Source organism: Leptonychotes weddellii, chromosome 3 (genome assembly GCF_054177405.1).
Source record: "Leptonychotes weddellii isolate Sample4059 chromosome 3, ASM5417740v2, whole genome shotgun sequence".
Lineage (NCBI taxonomy): Eukaryota > Metazoa > Chordata > Mammalia > Carnivora > Phocidae > Leptonychotes > Leptonychotes weddellii.
The window spans coordinates 25,235,070-25,249,974 of NC_138371.1; the positions used below are offsets into that span (position 1 = coordinate 25,235,070).

The 14,905-nt window shown below is 42.8% G+C and overlaps 1 long non-coding RNA gene across 2 annotated transcripts in view; it reads right to left on the bottom strand.

Moving 5' to 3' along the window:
- LOC115940972 (uncharacterized) overlaps window positions 1-5,950 on the bottom strand; it is an 11,354-nt gene extending 5,404 nt beyond the window's left edge. Inside the window, exons 1-3 of one of the 2 annotated variants that reach the window (XR_004075705.2) lie at window positions 5,736-5,950; window positions 3,573-3,720; window positions 1,908-2,055 (exon numbers count right to left, since the gene is read on the bottom strand). This is a non-coding gene — a long non-coding RNA (uncharacterized LOC115940972). Of the gene's footprint in view, window positions 1-1,886; window positions 2,056-3,572; window positions 3,721-5,735 lie in introns of those variants that run through there. The other variant, XR_014143405.1, reaches the window with a different exon arrangement.
- Between the last annotated feature and the right edge of the window lie 8,955 nt (window positions 5,951-14,905).

Here is a 14,905-nt window from a genome sequence, read left to right on the forward strand (position 1 = left end):
CTGGTGATGGGTATTAAAGAGGGCACATTCTGCATGGAGCACGGGGTGTTATACGCAAATAATGAATCATGGAACACTACATCAAAAACTAATGATGTAATGTATGGTGATTAACATAACATAATAAAATAAATAAAAAATAAAAAAATAATAAAGCTACCCTACAACCGAGCAATTGCACTACTAGGTATTTACCCCAAAGATACAGATGTAGTGAAAAGAAGGGGCACATGCACCCCAATGTTCATACCAGCAATGTCCACAATAGCCAAACTGTGGAAGGAGCCGAGAGGTCCTTCAACAGATGAATGGATAAAGAAGCTGTGGTACATATATAAAATGGAATATTACTCAGCCATCAGAAAGGATGAATACCCACCATTTGCATCGACATGGATGGGACTGGAGGGGATTATGCTAAGTGAAATAAGTCAAACAGAGAAAGAATTATCATATGGTTTCACTCATATGTGGAACATAGGCAATTGCATGGAGGACTACAGGGGAAGGGAGGGAAATCTGAAGGGGGAGAAATCAGAGAGGGAGACGAACCATGAGAGACTATGGACCCTGGGAAATGAACTGAGGGTCTCAGAAGGGGGGGGTATGGGGTAGCTGGGTGATGGGCATTAAGGAGGGCCCGTGTTGTGATGAGAACTGGGTGTTATATGCAACTAATGAATCATTGAACACTACATCAAAAACGAATGTTGTACTATACAGTGGCTAACTGAACATAATTTTTAAAAAAGTCAATGACAAGGAGAAAATCTTGAAAGTAGCAAGAGAGAGGCTAATTATCATGTATAGGGATCCTCAATAAAATTAATAGCTAATTTCTCATCAGGAACCATGGAGTCCAGAAGGCAATGGAAAGATACATTGAAAGTGCTGAGGGAAAAAAAAAAACCCAGCCCAGACACACTTGAAAATAGTTGAATCTGTATGTAGGAATGGCCTTCAATTGGAATGATTGCTGAGGGTAGTTAGATTACCGTTGAACTCCCCTTTTTACTACCAGAATCTGTTCAGCCTAAAAACCTGTCAATGGATATATACCAAGGAAACACCCAGCATCTTATTGGCATACCAACATTTAAAAAATAATCTAGCGCTGTGAATTGTGTAAGACTGTTGAATCGCAGACCTGTACCTCTGAAACAAATAATACATTATATGTTAAAAAAAAGAAGATAGTAGGAAGGGAAAAATGAAGGGGGGGGAATCGGGGGGTGGGGAGACGAACCATGATAGACTATGGACTCTGAGAAACAAACTGAGGGTTCTAGAGGGGAGGGGGGTGGGGGGATGGGTTAGCCTGGTGATGGGTATTAAAGAGGGCACATATTGAATGGAGCACTGGGTGTTATACACAAACAATGAATCATGGAACACTACATCAAAAACTAATGATGTAATGTATGGTGATTAACATAGCATAATAAAATTTAAAAAAAAATAACCTAGTGTATGGGGTGCTTGGATGGCTCAGATGGTTGAGTGTCTGCCTTCGGCGCGGGTCATGATCTCCAGGTCCTGGGATCGAGCCCCATGTCAGGCTCCCAGCTCAGCGGGGAGTCTTCTTCTCCCTCTCCCTCTGCCTCTCCCCCTGCTTATGCTCTCTCTGTCTCTCTCTCTCAAATAAATAAATAAAATCTTTTAAAAAAAAATCTAGTGTATAGAAAGTTTGGATTTCTACCAACCCCTAAAAAGTCTTTTTAGTTGTTCTTAACAGCTAATAACTCTAATTTATTACACATGCTTATATCTACCAGTTTCTTGCGCTCTCTCTTAAATAAGTAAGAAAATAAAATCTTAAAAAAAAAAAAATATGAGTTTTTCTGAGTCTAGACGAGTGAATCACTTAAGGGACCACCGTCAAAAAAGAGAAGTGTCAAGAAGATTACTGGTTCCAAGCCGAAGATGAGTTCAGTTGTAGACAATTAATTTGAGATAGGCAAAACACCCAACTAGGGAATTTCAAGCAGCATCGGAGGATGAAGGATTGAAGTCAGGGCCAGAGATGTAGACAATAGTTGAAATCTTGTGGATTCGCTGCAGGAGAAAAGGGCAAAATGAGAACAATAGATGGTCACTGATGGGCCACATTTAGGAAGCCAGAAGAAGAATCAGTGAAGGACAAAGAAGGAACAATCTGGAAGACAGAGGAGGTCAGTGTCAAAGATAGGGGAAAAGCTAATTCCTCTGGAAAGGGGTAGGCACATAGGTAGATGTTAGAGACCAAGGTGAACATAAACTAAAAAAAAAAACAATCACTGGCAACTCTTGATAATCATACTCTAAAAGGCATACTAGGATTTTTAAATTCATGTTTTACTCATTTGTATGAAGCTTACAACATTCTCATCTCCTGAACTGACATTTTCTGCCATCTCTGATTAGGAATCACGTTGAACAAAGGCCATAGAATCATTATCGGCGCGGGAACAAAGTAAAGGACATCACCTGAACAACTGAATAAAGCTCTAAGAAAACTTCAGCTCCTATGGAAACTCTAAACCTATGCATTCATTCAACAAACATGATTTGAGGGTCCACTGTGTGCCAGGCACTGGCCTGGGCACTGGACACACTGTGGTGAGTGAGACTTGGACCTGGCCCCTTGAAGCTTAATATTACACCATTTTCACACTACTCAAAGAGAGGGGAGCTGGCAAGATTATATAAAATTTTAGATCAGCACTAAGGGCCCATATGTATAAAATATACAGGCAACTTTTGTAACACAAATATAAATAATTTATTTCAATAATTACATCAATTGCTCATGGAGGATCCAGTTTTGTGGTTTACTCAAATACAAAGTGAGTAGGCACTTTTGAACTTTTAGTCTCAATTGGCATGATTATGTCTTAAGCATATGTGTTAACCTTATGGAATATAAATCAGTTACTATTTTGAGGGTGGGGTAGGGTGGACCAGGAAAGAAATACAAAGAAAGGAGAAGCGTGAGTCCCTGAAGAGTTCTAAGATGGGGAGAGGGTGATAAACCACCAGCATATGTGAGTGGTTGGGATGCATAAATGGAAATACCGTGTGGAAACTGGAGTTATAGAAAAGAGTGTGTAGACAGAGTTCTGTGCAAAGTAATTGTTCAGAGCATTTATGCTGACAGTCTGTAGCATGAGGAAGTAAGTTGTTTCTGGTCACGTGGTGTTCCATAAATAAGGTTAATTTTGTCCCAGCTTTAAGTTGCAAGCTTGCAATTAGACCGTGTTTCAAAAGTTTGCATAAATCAATTGTTTGGCACTAGAGCACAATTTATTGCAGAAGCAACGGAGTAAGTCTTCAGTTTGTAGCTGGGGCAAAGTTTGAGGGAACTCACATTTGTGTGTGTCATCTCTTACGTGCATCTTCAATTTGTTCCCACCACCATCTATCACTGCATTTTACTCAAGAGGACACTGAAGCCCAGAGAATAAAAGTAACTTGTCCAGGGTCAGCTTGCAAGCAGCAGAATAGAAGGCAAACTACCATTTGCTCAGTGCATCTAGCTAGATAAAAATGTTTCTTAAAAAATATGAACCAAAGGCCACCCATATGAGACTCACCAGGATGGGCAGAACACTCAGTTGGAGAATTCAATCGGAAACCCCAGTAGATATTCAAACGCAGATTCCTGGGCTCTCCCTACTGAATCAGACACTGAAGGCAGGGCTCCAGGAATCTCTGGGTTCACAAGCTTCTCTGGTGATTGTTCTAAATGGGGAAATTTGAGAACTATGAAAAGGGTTTAGGAAAAAAACACGAGGTAGAGTAAATTTACACAAGGTTTTTGTTGGCTAATTGCATCCATTTTAAAAAGAGGACGATGATGATGAATAACTGCAAGTAATTCCTAATAGATACAATTTAAGGTGTCTTATTGACTTTATTCCCTCTGCTGCATCAGTAGTATATGTGTGGGGGAGACTTTCTCTGAGGTCCGCTTTCCAGCCTGTTTTCAACTTCCTTCCTTTCTTCCTTTCTTCCACTTCCGGACCCAGAGACTCTCTCAAACAGCTCAGCTGGGTTTGGTGTCACTGCCAATCCTCTAAGAACTCCCAGTGATGGGGTAGGAAGAGTGGCAGGGCCAGCTGTGGGTCGTTTGTAAGTCAGGAGTTCTGGATTCCCTGGCTGTGGGGATATTTGTCCTCGTTTTCAGGCAACTCTATGATATTTTCCCCAGAATCTCCTGGATACAATGCACATTGGCACTTAAAGCCACTTTGGATGTGAAAACCTGAATGATAATGGCCAGTAATCAAAGATACCTCAGGAAATACGCTATCACCACCGTGACCGCTACAGTGGGGAGACGTGGTAAACCCCGGTTATATTTGAATGTTGTTTTGTGATAAACAGATAAATAGAGTTCACACTGATGCAAAAACTGTTCCATCATCTGTGTAAGTGTGTGTGTGTGTGTGTGTGTGTGTGTGTCCAGACCTCTGCTTTCCCCAGTATCTCCTGCCACAACCCCCCCTCACCTTGCCTCAGTCCCACACATCAATTTTCTCTCTCATTTCTGTCTCGGGATTAAGTATTACTGACAGGGTTGGCGGGAATGAGTTAGCCACAGTGAATCCAGATGCCAAGGCAACCTCTAAAAACCCACACAGGTCAGGGGCAAGAACTGGAGCCTCAGGGTTAATGATTTGGCATTTTCCCAAGTCTGAAGTTCTAAGTGCTTTTCCAAATGCTGCCGAGGGCTTCTATTGCAGCAGCGGGTCCCTGCCCTGCCAGGGCTGAGGTCAGCACCTTGGGTGAAACGGCCCCTCCTTGGTTTCTGACAGACATTAGCCCTTGGAGAGAATTCAGGTTCCCTGGGGGTGGTCTCAGGACCCCAGGCCCCTCGTAATCAATTCTGCCTCCCCTTCTGCGGATTCTCCTCTCCAAGGTTGTCTGCTGGCCTGACCCATCGGGACGTTGGCAGGAACTGCAGAGTCAGGAAATAAGGGTTGGGTGGGAATTGTAGTTCTTTTAAAAATAAATGGTACACACTGAAAGAGGGGCCTTAAAGATAATTTGATTCAGCATACTCTGTGCTCAAATTGGAAAAAAAAGAGACGTAGGGCTTTTCTTAATGCTGTTTATTACCAAATAACTCAAGTGTTGTTCAAGCAACAGACATTTTCCATAAAAGAACATTCCTTGATAAGCACCCACAAACACGTTTAGCTCTAAAGGTTTGTACCCATAGAGAAGAAAAAAAGCTACTCCCTCTGGGGTTGAGGGGGAGAGGGTAACCTAATAAAACCGTCATTTATATTTAGAATGTACATTTATCCCACAGGCCAACCAGAGGATAGAGGTCATCTAAGGATGTGCTCAAGATAGAAGCCACTCTATTGCCAAGTTCCCGTGGTTCACTCCCAATCTCTGGGGATAAGAGAGGACGAGTGATTTAGTGTCATTCTGGAACTGACCCAGAGCTAAATGCGCTATTCCATATCTTGCTTGTCCTTTTGTTATAATTTGGATCCACAGTAATAATACCTGTAGCTAATATTTACCAGTCTCATAGAAACACTGCCCTAGATCCTTTACTTGATTACTTGTTTTGTGTTTGCAGTAGCCCTGGGAGGCAGGTACCACCATTTTTTCATTTCGTAGATAAACTGAGGCACAGAGGTGCCTGGATCACATTGATGGTACTCTGTTCATCTTTTGTTGCAGAGCGGATTATCTTAAAACGTAATGGCTTAAAACCCTATTAATCACTTTATTCTTACCTCTCATGGTTCCAGAGGTCGACTGCACTCAGCGAGGCGGTTCTCACTTCGGGATTCTCGCTCGGGGTCTCCCATGCAGTTGCAGTCAGATAGTGGCTGTGGCTGGAGTCATCTCGTGTCCTGTCATGTTTCCTCATTCGTGTGTCTGCTGGCTAGGATCCAAGATGGGGCTGTCATCAAGAACCCCACACATGACCTCTCCACGTGGCTTGGACTTCCCCCATTGCATCCCAGCTGGGCTCTAAAAGCAAGCATCTGTAGAGGACAGGTAAAAGCTGTATTGCCTTTAAACTGGTTTTTTTTTTTCCAGTTAATTATAGACTTAATAGGAAATTGAAATACAGTTATAGAGTTCCATGAACCCTTCATTCAGCTTCCCCTAATAGTGTGGTCTTCTATAACTGTAGACCAGTATTATAACCAGGAAATTGACATTTGCCCAATGCTACAAAACTAGGTTGTGAATTTATTCTGTTTTACCAGTTTTTACAGGCACTCATTTGTGTGTTTTTGTGTGTGCGTGTCTATGTTCTGTGCAATTTGATTCCCTGTTAAGATATATATAATCATCACAATCAACACAAAAAACGGTTCCCTAAAAGGACTCCTTCATGCTATCCCTTTAGAGTTTCTCCCACCTCTCCCCAGCCCCGTAGTTGTCCCCTAGCAACCACTGAACAGTTCTCCATCTCTATAGTTTTATCATTTTAAGAAAGTTACATAAATGAAATTATATAGTTGTAAACTCTTGAGATTGGCTTCTTCACTACACCTCAAGCCCTTTAGATCCATCCAACTGTGCGTGCATCAATAGTTGATTCCTTTTATTGCTGAATAATAGTCCGTGTGTGCCTTTAAGACCTGGTCTTGGAAGTCACACAATTTCACTTCTATAATAATTACAGTCCTGTCCAGATTCAAGGGGAGAAATGCACCTCCTCCCCACCTGATGAGAGTAGCATTGATATCCCTTTCTAAGAAAGACCATGAGGGACAGGAGAGCTGTTGTTGCCACCTGGGAAAATACAGCCCTCGACAGATGGTTAAGCAGCAAAGGTAGAATTCAAACCCAGATAGTTTGATTCTAGAGCCCCTATTTTTAGGGTGACAACCTGTGTGTTCTTGCCACAACAATGGGAATGAAATTATTGCAAAGTTAACTGAAGAATAGGGCTATAAATATTTCTTAAATACACAACATTAATTTTATTTAATTTAAAGAATTTGGAGATAAATAGGAGAGGGTTGGCAAAATCAGAATCCTACATGTTTACTGAGGAAAAGTGGTGGGAAATGTTTAGTTAAGCAGCCTGGATGTAAAAAGACAGATCTTATCATTCCTTTTTCAGTCTATGGAACTTCTGACCTCTTACCTCTCTGTTTACTAGAAATACTCCATGAGTGTTTACTACTCAGGAAGATCTCCATACCCACTGAAGTTGGAACCACACTTTTATTCTACAGATTTCCTAAAGGGTTCTATCTTTGCTACATGGATTATCCAGGATGCTTTACTAATAGAAAAATTCTGGAACCACAGCCTTGCTACTACCCCAGATAAGTCGATCCTCCATCCACCATGGGGCCTCTCTAGCCCATAGGCACCTTCCATAGTGAATTGGAAAAAGACACCCTTTCCACTGGGCAGATACATCTCATGACTTAACCTCTGTTGCTCCAAAATAATAGAAAACATGTGTTGGTCTGTGCCCCCAGTTCTTGGCACAGAGCTCTTAAAACTTCGTAATTTCATAAATGAAAAGAACACTAGGAGCATCTTTTGTTCTAATTCTGGTCTTTGATCCTGGATCCTGACATGGAGCTCTTAAATTCCCTGGGATTTCCAGGATGGTAAGAGTGCCTTTTGTTCTAACCAGGCAACTTTGCTTGGGCTCCTGTATGGCACTGGTGCCCAGAAAGACCAAGCCAGGATCAGCCAGGATCAGCAGCTTGGAACCTTCAGCTCCATCCCCCATTTTCTGGAGAGCGGCTGCAAATTGAGTCAAGGGTCGGTCAGGCTTACCTGATGAAGCCTCCATAAAAATCCCCAAAGTATAGCATTTCGGAGCTTCTGAATTAATGAACAGGTAGAGATTTGGGGAGAGTGGTGGTCTCAGAGAAGTCATGGAAGCTCCCCGGCCCTCCCCACATAACCTACCCTAGGCATCTCTTGCAGCTGTCTGTTCCTGAGTTATAGCTAGTAAACTAGCAAATTAATTGCACTCAAGGAGGGGCTCATGGATTTACAGCCAGCTGGTCAGAAGCACGGGTAGCAACTTGTGACTGGCATCTGAAGTGGGAGCAGTCTTGTGAGACTGAGCCTTTAGCCTATGAGACCTAACACTGTTTCTAGGTAGGTAGTATCGGACTTAGGTTAAATTTGTGGGACACTTGGTCAGTGTCTGCTGAGAATTGGAGAATTGCTTAGTGGTGTGGGGGTGGGGGGAACGCCACATACTAGAGTGGCATTCACCAAAGCTCAACTCACAATCCTGGTAGCCCTGCCACTCAACATTTTTTCCATTGGTTCCATAAACACTGGAGTGCCTACCATGAGACAAGAATTTCGCCAGTTGCTAGAGGTCCAAGAGCATTCACACTGCCCATAAGGAGCTTGTAGACTGCAGGAGAAGCAAGCCAAGTAAGCGGAGAATACAACATGATATCGTAAGTATTGACAGACATGACCTGGAGGCCTCAGGGGGAAGTCATAAACCTGACTAGAGGTGGGGAAATGGCTCTCAGGGAACGCTTCCCAAACAGTGAGTTCCCTGAGCTGAATTTTGAAGTTTAAGTTCTGGCAAACAGGACTTAGCCAAGGGAATGGGGGTGAAGAGAGAGAATGGGAAGCAGTGACCCTGGAAGTGGGCAGGGGTCACATAATGGGACTCAGGGCCACTGTTAGCTCTACAGAGGCTTTCGTACAATTTTAGAAAACAGCCTCCCTGCCCCCTGAAATGCCGTAGAGAAAGCACCTGTATTAATTTTCTACTGCAGCTGCAACAAATTACCACAAATTTGGTGGCTTAAAGACAAGAGAATTTATTCTCGTAGTTGGGAAAGCCAGATGTCTCAAATCCAATTGTCAGCAGGACTGGTTCCCTCTGGAGGGTCTGAGGGAGAACCCCTTCCCTGCCTCCCTCTGATCTTCTGATCTGGTACTTGCCAGCAATCCTTGGCTTTCCATGGCTTGTAGACTCATTGCTTCAATCTCCATCCCCATCTTTCTGTGAAGAAATACTTTCCTATGTTTCCTCTTCCTCTATCCCTATCTATGTCTTTCTCTCTTCTTCTTTTTTTTTAATATTTTATTTGTTTATTTGACAGAGTGGGGGAGCACTATCAAGGGGAGGGGCCCAGGGAGAGGAGAAAGCAGACTCTCCACTCAGCAGGGAGCCCAACTTGGGGCTTGATCCTAGGACACTGGGATCATGACCTGAGCCGAAGGCAGATGCTTAAGTGACTGAGCCACCCAGGTGCCCCATGTCTTTCTCTCTTCTTAAAAGAATACTTGTCACTGGATTGAGGGCCCACCCAGTTAACCTAGAATTATCCCATCTCGAGATCCTTTACTTAATGCCATCTGCAAAGATCCTTTTGCCAAACAAGGTCACACGCATGGATACAGGGAGTTAGGACTTGGACTTCTTTGGGGGGACCACAACTCAACCTACTACAACCCTCTTGGTGAATCAAGTGGGACCTAGAGCAGGGCACAATCTGTATATACATCACGGTGGGCCTGGCCCTGCTAAGTTGAGCTCTGCCTACCTACCCTCTAGAGGTAAGAGTGGACCTAGGATGAAAATGCCAGTCCCTATTATTCAGGGCTTGTGTTCATCACTCGCTGCATCTGCTTCTCACTCCAAAGACAAATAAAAAGTACTCTTAAAAACAATCTGCAGAACTTACCAACCTTTTACTCTAAGTTTGAACCCAGTCAGGAATGAGACTAAGCCTTGTTCAAAAATGCTAACAGAGGGGCACCTGGGCAGCTCAGTCAGTTAGGCATCTGACTTGGTTTCAACTCAGGTCACGATCGCAGGGTCCTGAGATCTAGCCCCACATCCGTCTCCGCGCTCCGCGCAGAGTCTGAGGATTCTCTCTCTTCCTCTGCCCCTTCTCCCGCTTGTGCACTTTCTCTCCCTCTCTCTCTAAAATAAATAAATAAAATCTTATAGAAAAAAAATGGTAACAGAAAAGTTGGATTTAACCAAGCAAACATTAAGTTAGAGACCGTGTAACTAGCAACTTAAGAAACGGGAACCTGAAAAGGAAAGCTAGAGAAAAACTCTTTTCACTAAATTCTTTAAATTTTTCCTCAGATTAATGTGTACACTACTATGTTCCAGTGGTTACAATAGTGAGTTCATTCCATCTAAACTCTGTAATGGAGAGGCTTACAGTAGAGTATTTGTCATCTCTGTCATCTTTCTGAATGATCTTCTTTATAGAATTCCACTTTCAGAGACAGTACATGGCTTTAGAATTAATATCAAGTCTAGAAGAAATCGTGGAGGCATTGAACGGACTGGGGTGGTATTTGCTATTATACAGAAAGGGGGATTTAAGCACTATTCAGCACTCAAAACTTAGAGCCTGTGTCTGGAAAATTACGTAGTTCATTTACTTACCAAAGCCCATGTCAAAGAAAATTTATTCAATAAAATCTTTCATTTTATAACCAAGCAACAGGCATCCCCAGAAATTGTGGTTTAAAAAAATCTTTATCCTAAAGATTTGAGATGTGGTAATCTAGCAGTTGAAAGGTTCTGAATCCTTTATTTGAACCTTGAGCCAGATTTCAGGTGTTAGAAATGTCACAAGGTGTATATTCTGCATATTATAAGCCACCTGCAGAAGGGTCCAGGTTCCCCATACTTAACTACAGTATTTTTACAACCAAACATGAATCTTCTCATTGTGGGACAGATTAAAAACTATAGCCTCATGTCAGTCCAGATTAGATTATTGAAAACACTTCCAGCTTCCAGAACTCATATTTTCAAATTGCTGAAGAGGCACTGTAGACATGTAGGTGATATTTCGTCTCTTCTTGAAGAAGATAATGATTACCTAGAGCTTATCCAACCAGTGCAGACACACCCTCCTCCACCCCTTCCATCCCTCCAGCCAGCCCCTGATAATGGACGAGGTAGTTTGAACTCTGATCCTTTGACCGCATCCCGAAGCCACACAATCTGGGGTACGACTGGAACTAATACCTACGACTCCAGATTTCCAAGCCTAAATGTATTCATTTCTTATAGATTAAAATTCTTATAAGTGATTTTCGTGCCTTTCATTTTACCATTAAAAGTGGGAACTCATTTTTTAGGCATAGGACTTAAAAGAAGATTTATTTTTAATAAATGGAAAGATGTAGCATATTTGCACATGGTAAGTCAATATTACAAATGTACTAAGTGTTCACAAATTTAAAAGTGGAATGCATTTTTCAATCAAAAGCCAAATGAGATTGGGGAGAAATTTTGAAAAAGCAATTAAAGTCTGTTGGGAAGAAAAACATGCAAGAACCATCAAGAAAACTTGGTAAAAGAATAAAGAAGTAATAGCATTAACAGTTATTAAATAGTCAATCAACAATGAGGTGCTAGTGTAAGAATAGAGATTCATTCATTTTGTCATTCATTATTTCAATAGGATCTTTTAAGAACCTATTCTGTGCCAAGCCCTAGAGAAACAGCAAGAAACAAGATGGATAGGGTCGCCTTCTCATGAAGCACATATTGTAGCAGGGGAACTAAATATGGGAGGGGCAGAGGGAGAGAGAGAGAGTGAATCTTTTTTTTTTTAAGATTTTATTTATGAGAGAGAGAGAGAAAGAGAGAGGAGGAGCAGAGGGAGAGGGACAAACAGACTCCGTGCTGAGCATGGGGCCCCACAAGAGGCCCAATCCCAGGACCCTGAGATCATGACCCAAGCAGAACCCAAGAGTCGCACATTCAACTGACTGAGCCACCTAGGTACCCTGAGAGAGAGAACTGTACGCAGGCTCCACACCCAGCAAGGAGCCTGATGCAGGTCTTGATCTCATGACCCTGAGATCATGACCTGAGATGAAATCAAGAGTCAGGCGGTTAACTGACTACACCACCCAGATGCCCCCAAAGGATAGAGACTGACGTGGGCTGAGGTTATTTGTTGCCACTGCCAAGTTTTTTAGTTTGATGAAAACAACCTTTTTTGTAGATTAGGGGTCAAAGGTACCTCATGGCCAATCTTAAGGTCTAAACTTCATCTTTTCAGAGATGTCAAGTGTCAAATACATTTTCCCCTAGTCAAATGATAAAAGAAAAGCATTTTGTTGGTCAAAATTTACTCCATTAAAAAAATAATAAAACTCTATTTTTCTGGCCCTTACATATTTCATTTTCTCCTTTATCTCTTCTGTAACATTAGGTAGGTTGAGTATACAGGCATGGAAGGCATTTGGGCTTCCTTATCTTTCCAAAGAAAGAAGGTTTTAAAGGCCAGAAAGTTTTCTTTGATATACCTTTTCCGTAATTTCTACAATGTTCCAACAAATGCGCATTAATACTATAACTAGAAAATAAGATCATAAAAGCGGGGTGCCTAGGTGGCTCAGTCAATGAAGTGTCTGACTCTTGGTTTCAACTCAGGCCATAATCTCAGGGTCGTGAGATTGAGCCCCGCATTGGGCTCCATGCTCCGTACGCGATCTGCTTGAGAGTCTCTGCCTCTCCCTTTTCCTCTGCCTCTCCCCTTGCTCGCTCGCTCTCTCTCTAAAATTAATAAACAGGGCGCCTGAGTGGCTCAGTTGGTTAAGCGACTGCCTTCGGCTCAGGTCATGATCCTGGAGTCCCGGGATCGAGTCCCGCATCGGGCTCCCTGCTCGGCAGCGAGTCTGCTTCTCCCTCTGACCCTCCTCCCTCTCACGCTCTCTATCTCATTCTCTCTCTCAAATAAATAAATAAAATCTTTAAAAAAATAAAAAAATAAAATAAAATAAAATTAATAAACAAATACAATCTTTTTAAAAAGAAAGAAAAAGAAGATAGTAAAAACAGAGCACTCTAAATATCTTGCTATTATTCATCAATTGCCACAAGACTGGCAAGTCATTTTTCATGTCATTTCAACAATAGCCCCATATGCCAAAGTGCATTTACCAGTCCACGTGCATCATAACTCAGGAAAGGTTGTCTCTACTGACAGTTTTTCAGGCAGCAGAGAGGTACAGACCCCCCAAAATAGGTAAACTCAGAGCTGTTTGAAAGCACACTTACAAACCAGAATGCCGAATTTCTTCTAAGTCCCTTTGGAATTCTTGAAGCACATCTAAGGTGATGTTATTACAGACTCTACTACCATTTATATTGGTGGATAGTTTATTGCCAACTCCAGCAGGAATACTGAGATGAGGATAAAACATGTCTTTGTGGGGGCGCCTGGGTGGCTCAGTTGGTTAAGCGACTGCCTTCGGCTCAGGTCATGATCCTGGAGTCTCAGGATCGAGTCCCGCATCGGGCTCCCTGCTCGGCGGGGAGTCTGCTTCTCCCTCTCCCCCCTCTTGTGCTCTCTCTCTCTCTCACTCTCTCTCTGCTCAGCAGGGGGTCTGCTTCTCTCTCTGACCCTCCTCTCTCTCACGCTCTCTCTCTCTCTCTCTCAATAAATAAATAAAAATCTTTAAAACAAAACAAAAAAAACATGTCTTTGTGGGAAACACAGTGACATTCCAGGCACTAGGGTCTGGATTGTCATGTTCAGTGTCAGCAGAAGCAGCTCCGAGTTCCACCCCTAAAGGATGACATGAAGGTTGCCAGTCATGGTATCACAGGGTCTAAAATTCTACCGTAAGAAAGGCTCCCTGTGCATTGCTAGGGTGCTAAGGCTTCCAGAAGTTCCTATAAAGGGCAAAACACCAGTGCCGTCTATGACAAGCTCTAACCCAACTCACTGCCTGGAAGTCAGGAAATAGAAATGTGACAGCTACTCTGGGTCACAGGAAAGAGGTGTGGCACGAGGGGGAGACGGTGCCGAAGACCAATTTCCTGTTTCACAGGTTTTCTAAGTTTGGCCCCACGTACTGGCAAGATGGTTGGACAACCAGTCCTGCACTCCACTGTGCCAGACGGAGCTGCAGCCAATGCTCCCAATCACCCCTAGGCATAGCGAGTAGACACAGAGTTCCTCTACCCTCCTGGACCTTGGCTGCTACCAGGCTCAGAATGGCCAGAAGCAAACCTGGCCAGGCAATCACAAGGGTTTCTTCAATGCTGAGGTTAATGCTCAACAGAAAAGCTTCGGTAGCAACTTGGTCTGACCCCCCATATACATCCCTGGCTTGACCACGTGAGTCTGCGATATCACCGCTTCTATGCATCCGGAGGCACCATTTTAAAATGTCCCAAACTTGGTAGTGTACCAGCAGCATACAGCTTGGTGTCCACAGATATTGTCAAGCTTTGTAACAGCACCATTTCCATGTATTTCTCTTTAGGTGCTTTTATTCTCTTTTCAAGGATAGGATGTTATCACTGAATCCTGCAGAGAGCCACAAACAGTCCTTGTCACATGGTTGTGGACATTGCTTGACTTACAACCCGGGCAGAACAAATTCTAGATCTGATCATCGTTGGGCAGAATTACCCCGTGTTTCTTGCATATCTTCTTTTCAGAATAGTTTTCGTATCAAGCTAAAATCGGACAACTTTAATCCTAAGGAACATCTCTCCTGCATTATCTAAAACAGAGACTGGCCACATTTAGCCTTGCAGTCCAAAGTGGAAATGAGAGAGGCTTCATAGAGTCTTCACTAGGCCAGTTGATTTAAGGCCAAATCAGTGAAAACAGCCACATTCTTTCTAAAAACTATAATCCGAATCCAGATTTATTTATTGTTTATTGCAGTAAACTGGTATAAACCGCATTATCGTGAGAACCACCAGGACTTTGATAGAAGACAAAGGAGGGTTGAATCTTGCACAATTACTTATTAGTCATGAGGCTGTGGCATGTCACATAGCCTCTTGGAGCCTTGGTATCACATCTTAAAGTGAAGAAATGGCATTCCTTCATAGGGTTGTCACGGGGTTTAGAAATAAGCATATATTGGGGCGCCTGGGTGGTTCATTCGGTTAAGCGTCTGCCTTCAGCTCGGTCTTGATCCCAGGGTCCTGGAATCG